This window comes from Saccopteryx bilineata, chromosome 6 (genome assembly GCF_036850765.1).
Source record: "Saccopteryx bilineata isolate mSacBil1 chromosome 6, mSacBil1_pri_phased_curated, whole genome shotgun sequence".
Taxonomy (NCBI): domain Eukaryota; kingdom Metazoa; phylum Chordata; class Mammalia; order Chiroptera; family Emballonuridae; genus Saccopteryx; species Saccopteryx bilineata.
Genome location: NC_089495.1, coordinates 188,776,746 through 188,785,052, shown reverse-complemented (window position 1 = coordinate 188,785,052; position 8,307 = coordinate 188,776,746).

Below are 8,307 nucleotides of genomic sequence, written 5' to 3'. Positions count from 1 at the left end.
AAGAGTGAAAAGCAAAGCTTCAAATGAAAACAGGATCACCCCATAATCTCATCACCCTGTGGAGTTCATTTTATTACAACCCAGTCCTGTGGAAAGGACCCCATTTCACTTTCATGCTTTTGGGCCTCCTTCCTTCCAGCCTACTTAATGGGAAGAGAGAAGTGGCTTAGTCAGGGCTCGCGCAATGACACATGAGATATACCGGGGTCATAAAAACGATAATCATTCAGCTTATACAAAAAGAAGGGGGGGTACATATGATATAACTATAATATAGCATTATCTCATATACAATATAGTTATAACTAAGGAACACAAAACATAAAATAAAGCAGTTTGCTTTGGGTTGGACAGTCAGGATACATTTTTATCAAGCACCTACTATATCTTTCATAACTATGAAATGATCATTATGAAAAACATTTGAAGGGACAGTTTAAAATAAGATTGAGTCAGGGAGATGGGATTATGACGGACTGCTTTACTTTTATTCTCCCCTCAGGTTAAAAATATTATGGTTGCATAATTTAAAAAGAACCCAAATGTTTGAAAGAGCAGAATGATAAAAGTTGCAACTGCTAATTTTGTGCTGACTTGCCCCGGAACACTGCCCTGAGCAGTCTGTGTAAATTACCTGATTTACATCTATAACGGTGGTAGTATCAATAGCGCCAGTCCTGTTTCACTCTGAAGAAACTGAGACATGGTATTTCTAATCAAGCTCAATGTCTTAGAACTAGTTTATAGACCTCAGTTCCAGAATGTTCTTAGTTACGACTCCAAACATATCACACAAAGGTACATGACCCAACTATGCCAGTGGGATTTCCTACGATGTTGCCTTGTTATTTGCCTTTGGAGTGGGGGCTTCTTTCTCTATTTGTCACCTCCCAGGCCCAGACCCAGACCCACAGCTGATACTCAGTCGGTTGATGAATAAACTGATCCCAATCTGATAAAAGAGGCCAGGGATTGGGTTGACACTTTATTTCTTCAGAAGTGTCTGTCAACTTTGTGGGACTTGCATAGAGTGTTTTTTTTTCCCCTGTGTCCACCATTCCAAATGAAAACAGAGGATGCCAGCCCAGTTCATGAGACAAGCAGACACTTAAACTGAGAAGTCACTGATTAAAACAGGAAATTATTTCACTCTGGGAATATTCTGGAAACCAAATTTGAATAACTGCTTCATGTTCAGTTGGACACAGGTTCACTCCCAGATTGACTCACACATGTAAATATCCCTGACTACCTTGTGACTTTCACACGCACACACGTACACACACACACACATCTTTCCAAAAAGCTAACTGTGCATCATGAATCAGTCACTCTTGACTTCAGAGCAAATCGTTCATCATCAGCCTTGACTCCTCTTTCTCTCATACCAGCATCCACTCCAACAGGAAACCCTGCCTGTCCCCTCTTCTAAAATTGAGACCCATTCTATCAGCTAGCACATGTCAACTTTGGTGAATGTCCCCTGAGAAGGAATATATATATATTCTGCAGTTTTGGGTTGCTTTGTTCTATAAATGTCAATTAGGTCAAGTGTGTTGGTCAAAAACTTTCTATTCCTACTGATGTATCTTTGGGTTTTTTTTTTCTAGTTACTGATTAGAAGAATGTTAAAGCCTACATAATTGTGGGATTTCTGTATTTCTCCTTTTAGATCTGGTGGTTTCTACTTTACATATATGGTACCATAGTAGCAGGTGTTAGCAGACTTAGAATTTTTCTGTCTTTCTGGTGGAACTGGCTCTTTTTTGTATTATAAAATATCTCCCTGTACTATATATTGCTTCTTAGCTTGCAATTGCTTCATCTGGTACTAGAATAACTAATAAACTTTCTATCCTTTTCTTTTCACCCTTTTCGTATGCTTATATTTAAGATTTGCCTCTTGTAAGCAGAATATAGTTAGATTTTTGTTTTTTTTCATTGAGTATGACAATACCTTTTAGTTGGAGAATTCAGCCCACTTAATGCAATTATGAACATTGCTAACACAATATTAATATATTATTAGCTGTTTTCAGTTAGCTCCATCTGTTATGCATTTCCCTTTCTCTCTTTTATGATCTTTTACATTAAAGTGGTCTTATTTTATTTTAGACCATTCCATTTTTCCTCCTATTAGCTTGTTACTTCCATATTTTTTTCTTCTTTTTTTTTAAACACCCTACAGAGCACAATTGTGGTCCTTAATAGAGTCTAATAAAATTAGTGCTGTTACTACTTCTCAGGCAATGAACTTAGGACATGTTTAATTCCCTGTTCTTTCTTGCCTACCTTTTGTGCTCTTGCTATCATATACTCTAATTCTACATATATTTTAAACCCCATGAGACATTATTATAGTTTTCATATAGTCACTATTTGTTTAGACTTGCTAATATGTGTATCCTCCTGCTGCTCTTTATTTTTTCCTTAATTTTTATTCTTGCATCTGAGACCATATTTTTCTCTCTAAAGAAATTTCTTCAGTCTTTGGTTTAGTTAGAGTCTGTTGGTAATGTATTCACTCAGTTTTTGTTTGCCTGAAAATGTATTTCTTTCATCTTATAATTTGATGGATACTTTTGACTGGGTGTAGAATAATAGGTTGGCTGTTATTTTTTTTCAGCTCCTCCCCTTTTTTTCCTAAAGAGTTTTAGCTTCTAGCTTCTATCAGTTTCTTCTGAAAAGTCAACTGCTAGTCTCCTTGTTGCTCTTCAGGAGGTGGGGCAACACCTAGAACAGAACTGTGTCTCTGTTCTAGGATGCCTTCTGAACAATTTTTTTGTATAGCCTTTCTAGTTCTTGGTAGGTGAGATGCAACTAGCTACTTGACCAACTTTCCAGAGAGAAGTTTTATATATTCAATGGCTTGGATTTTCCCCAAAAGATTAGCAGTAGTCTAGAGGCAAAGGAAAGATATGGGGGACAGAATGGCACTTTCTGAAAATGAATGACCCCAGAACCTCAAAAATGGTGATATCCAATATCACATTGTATGTTTCTTTTTATTGTTTATACTTCCCTGACATAACTGCGAACCAGACAGGTAAATCAACTCATCCAATGTCACACAGCTAGTATACTTACTGAGATTCAAACCCATGCCAATAGACTCCAGGGCCACACTTTTAACCACAGAACTATACTAAGGGCCAGGTCCTTTTAAACTTTTCTGATTGGCCCTGGCCGGTTGGCTCAGTGGTAGAGCGTCGGCCTGGCGTGCAGAAGTCCCGGGTTCGATTCCCGGCCAGGGCACACAGGAGAAGCGCCCATCTGCTTCTCCACCCCTCCCCCTCTCCTTCCTCTCTGTCTCTCTCTTCCCCTCCCACAGCCGAGGCTCCATTGGAGCAAAGATGGCCCGAGCGCTGGGGATGGCTCCTTGGCCACTGCCCCAGGTGCTAGAGTGGCTCTGTTCGCAACAGAGTGACGCCCTGGAGGGGCAGAGCATCGCCCCCTGGTGGGCAGAGCGTCGCCCCCTGGTGGGCGTGCTGGGTGGATCCCGGTCGGGCGCATGCGGGAGTCTGACTGTCTCTCCCCATTTCCAGCTTCAGAAAAATACACACAAAATAATAATAATAATAAACAAACTTTTCTGATTATACACCATAGTATAAAATATACATTGACTCTATAGGTACATAATTATAATCAGAACCTAACCTTTCACTATTCACTGTTACCTATAGTGCCTGTAATATAGTGCCCTTCTATTCTATTCTATTCTATTCTATTCTATTCTATTCTATTCTATTCTATTCTATTCTATTCTATTCTATTCTATGCCATCACACCCCACCACATATGCTGGCTCAACATTAATTGAGAGCCAGCATATGGCTCTGAAACTGGTCCCAGTTTCAGATAAGAATCACTGCTAAAGACAAGGACTTACCTTAAGGATTAGTAAAGTACATAGCTCTGATTTGCCAGGGAAAACTCAGAAAGTGAGAAAAAGCACACACAAAAAAAGTAAATAAAAATAAAATAAATAAATAAATGAGAAAAAGAAGCCTCTTATGATTGTTGTTCAGGGATTTTTAACGACAAAATCGTTTCGGGTTGCCCACTTCATACTTCGGCAGTAGGCAGCCTCCAGGAGCTGCTTTAACTTTCAGCTGGCACTGAGCCAGAGGAATTCCTTCTGCCTGTTTGGGAGCCCGTCGTTGTCCACTCCACACAGTGCAGGGACAGCATGAGCACTCAACAGACGTCTGCTGCCCGAGTCAAAGGAAGGGCTGGATAGAGTCTTGGCGGCTCTAATACTGTCTGTTAAGCTCCTGAGTGAAGAAGGCGACCCACTTCCCTCTGGGTCAGCGTCTACAGGAATAGAATATGCTAGAATGGCCATTTTGTCCAGAGTTGCTATCTTAGGCTACTGTGGCACTCACTGAGGGATTAAAGAAAAAAATGTCCCTTCCATTCCAGAATTTCCTGCCCTGTCTTGTGGTTGACTTAAAAACATTTTTCAACTCCCGCCTCCCTCTTTCTCACCATCTCTTTTTCAGGGTTGAAGATGTTGCACATTTGCAAAGGAAATGATTAAGCAAACCCAGAGATCTTGGCGAGGGGACCTGATTTTTCAAGGCCCTGGATTCCTAGAGCTGAAAGAAATCTGCCCGATGAAGGGGTTTGCACAGGAGATTTTCGCCTTAGTCAGGACTGGCGCATAATTTCCTGTTTTTGTATCCTGAAAACTGCTAAGCTACTTGTGAACAACTGGCCGGCAGAGAGGGAGGGGGTGGGGTGGCCGAGAGAGGGCTGGGATCCAAGAAAGGAGGAGAGGGCTGTTTCTCCCTCAGTCCTGGCAGAACTTCTGTGAAAGCGGAAAGGTTTCTTTTAAAGGCAATGAAGTAGAGACTAGAGGCCGTTTCTAGACATTGACGTTGGGGGTTTGACTGGTAAAGAGAAGAAACAAGTTTGAACAGGAGTTTTAATGGGCTGCCAGATACCTAGAGAGCAGTTGAATCTCCACATGTCCCGATGAGCACGAGCATTTATTAGGCATTTACTGTGTGCTAGGCACAGTGCTAACTGCTTTGCCTGGAATATACCATAAATCCCCATGGCAACCCCATGATGTGAGTCCCACTACACCTCCATCCAATGGAGTGAAGTGTGAAGAAGTAAGTGACTTGGGATTCCAACCAGGGCCGTTAGGACCCACAACCTGGGTGGTTAACCACTACTCCATTCCAAGGGTAAAGGAAGTGACAGGGCTGTCACCTGGACCCTAATCTACACATTTATTTATTTAAGATCAGGGTCGGGAATGGGGGGTGGTGGAGCTCACCAAAGTGTCTCCCCGAGTTTTGTTTTCTCTCCAAGCAGGACTTCAGAATGTGCTACCCTTCCCCACCCTACATGATGTTAGGCTCCCTGGCCCCCATAACTGCCCGGCCCTAACGGTAGTTGCTGCTTCCTTCTGTGTCTAACGTCTGGTGGCCTCCTGGTCACGTGCTTGCCTGTCTGCTGTTCTAGCACCTTTAAGAGTGGTGCCCAGATTAACTTCCCTCCATGGAACTGCTTGGCACCAGCTGGGTTTTTCCGACAGGACCCTACGTGAGACACAGACCCTGAGACGAGAATGTGGATGCAGACAGTTTATTTGGGAAGCGACCCCAGGAAGTACATGTGAAGGGTGGGGTATTCATGAGTATGTTACTACTGGGGCCAGCTAGGGTTCCGTCTGGGTGGGGACCCCTGTGGGCACGTGGATAAGACACCTCGACATTGTCCTACTGAGAAACGGGGAAGCTGAGATAGTTATCTGCCATCTTCCATCCTTCATTGGTTGAGGGATGCCCCAGGGACATAAATTTTCAGGCATTTCCAGAATGCCCTTCTTATGGGCTGAGCAAATCCTCATGACCCCTGGAGAAGGCCACCAAGAAGGAAAGCAATTAACAGAGGGGTCTCTGAGGTGGGAAGCTGTCACTGCTGCAGGTGAACTCCCAGGTGGGCCCAAGAGATGTGGTGAGGCATTCACAGCATCTGCTACCATGGCAACCTGGCTCATATAGGTACCCGCATCCAAGGAAAGGCAAAGGCTGTCCCCTTCCCAGAAATGGGACTTGACTTTAGAATGGGATGGACACCAAAGAAAATCAACATTTCTCCCTTTTTTCCTCCCTCTTTTCTCTTACTTTGGATAAGTCGACCAGCCAACTGGTTACCTGGATGGGAAGGGACTGGGGCACAGTCTACGGATGTCCCCAAAACTGGGTGGTCTTTCAGCCTGAGAGAACACACGCATTCTACCTTGGGCTGCCGTCACCTGCATCCGACCAATAATGCTTAGTGAGCACTTATTACGGCTAGGCACCGCACATACGTGCTCTAAACACACTGCCTCATGACTCTTCTCAGCCACTCTCTAAGTACCAGGGTTATTCCCATTCTACAGAGGAACAAACTAAGGCTCTGAAAAGGGATATAACTTGCTCAACAGCTCACAGCCTTGGGTCATAGGTGTGAAACATCTGAGCCGATGAAGCCAAATTCTAAACTCACATTTATAAGCTTTAGTAATAAGCATTCGGGTATCCACAAAAAGGCCAAAGCCATTTAGAGGTTTTAAGTAAGTGAGCATTGCTTATACTCTTCAAAGCTCCTTAAAAAGAACATGATTACACATTATTTCTAATAGATTTTTCAGGTCATCCAATGAAAATTAGTTGAATTGAGTTTATATTAGATCCTAACTGCAGCTAAAATACAAATCTGAATATGTCACTCTCTCACTCAGATCTCTCCCATGGCTCCCTTGGGATATTGCCCTTGGGAGAAAGTTTAAACTTACTCTGAGCTCCTTTCCACGTGTCCTTGATGATCCAGTCCGCGCCTCCTCTCCAGCCTTTGCAGTTTTTCTGTCCTCCTGCAGCCTCACTCCAGCCACACTGAACTACTTGCTCCACTTGCTCTGATGTTCCTCTTCTGCTGGGAACCCCTCGCTCTGCTCTGTGCTTTCCTGAGTTCCACAACACTCTGCATTTCTCTCTCAGACATTATGTCAGTCCTGTCTTTCTGCTTGCCTCTCTCTCCCACAAACACGAAAACATGCCTTTAAGCCCTTAGGTTGAGTTTCATCCATGGCTCCGTGGGGTGTGTCTTTGGGCAAAGTTACTTTTCCTTTTTAAGCTTTAGTTTCTTCATCTGTAAAATGGGCAGAAAACAAGGTAATTCATGTGACGCGCAGTATCTGGCAGAGGCTCAGGTCCAGTTAGCTGTTACCTTTGCATCTTCAGGGCTGTCTTTCTTTTGTTTGTTTGTTTTTTCTTTTTAAGTTGATGTCCATGAAATGGCAGCTCTACCCAGATCAGTGGTTTTCAAATTTTCTTGCGCGTCAGAACCACTTGAGTCCCAAACCCAGCGTTTTTGATCTAGTAAGTCTGGAGTGGGGCCCAATAATTTGCAATTTTACCTAGTTCTCAGGTGATTCTGATCATTTACGGGATCCCATTATAAAAGGCACCTGGCCACCCGGGGAAGGTGGGTGTCTGATTCGAGTCATCAAACACTTGGAGTAAAATGAACTCATACTAGAGGCACCTTAATTCCCAGTGAATGTGGCCATAGAATACTGATGTATCAATTTATCTATTCAGCTGGCATTTACTGAAAATCTATTATGTCCAGGTCTTCTGTGAGGCCCAGCCCACCCCTAACAAAGATCAAGTTGATGCGTTTGTTTTTCCATTCTTATTAGCTTAGTCTTGGTAGCAGCTTAAAGAAGGGGAGTGTGATTGCAGAAATTTAAGTTGGTGTCCTTGCAAAGCCTTTCAGTCATCCTTGTCAGCTTTAACCCTCACATCTCCACACTCACCCAGAGGGCAAGAGGCTTCACCTCCCATTCCCTTCCTGAACAATGGGATAACCATAGTGCCAACTTGATGGAGTTGCTGTGAGCACGGAGGGAGATGGAACATGCCCAGTTTGGCCCTCTTGTTTTAGTTCTCTTCATTAAATTTGACAGCTTTCTACAAGTCAATCAACAAACATATTCCTAAGAGCTGCGTCAGCCCAACCTCCCATTTAGGCAATGAGGGAAAAGGGCCCAGCCAGAGGTGATAGGACCCCTGGTCCTGGAACTCCCCGATGTGGCCAGATTTAAATGACAAACGTCCTACTTGAGAGTTAATTGATTAAGCAATATGTTCCTTCAATGGACATCACTGGCAGAATTGTGGCGGGGTGCTATTTTATCAAGAAGTGATCTTTTGGGGGAGAAAAGCCATACAGGTGCACGCCAGTCCCCTCATTATGAAATGTAACAAAGGGAGCAATTAAGTTTAGTTAGGGAGATACAGC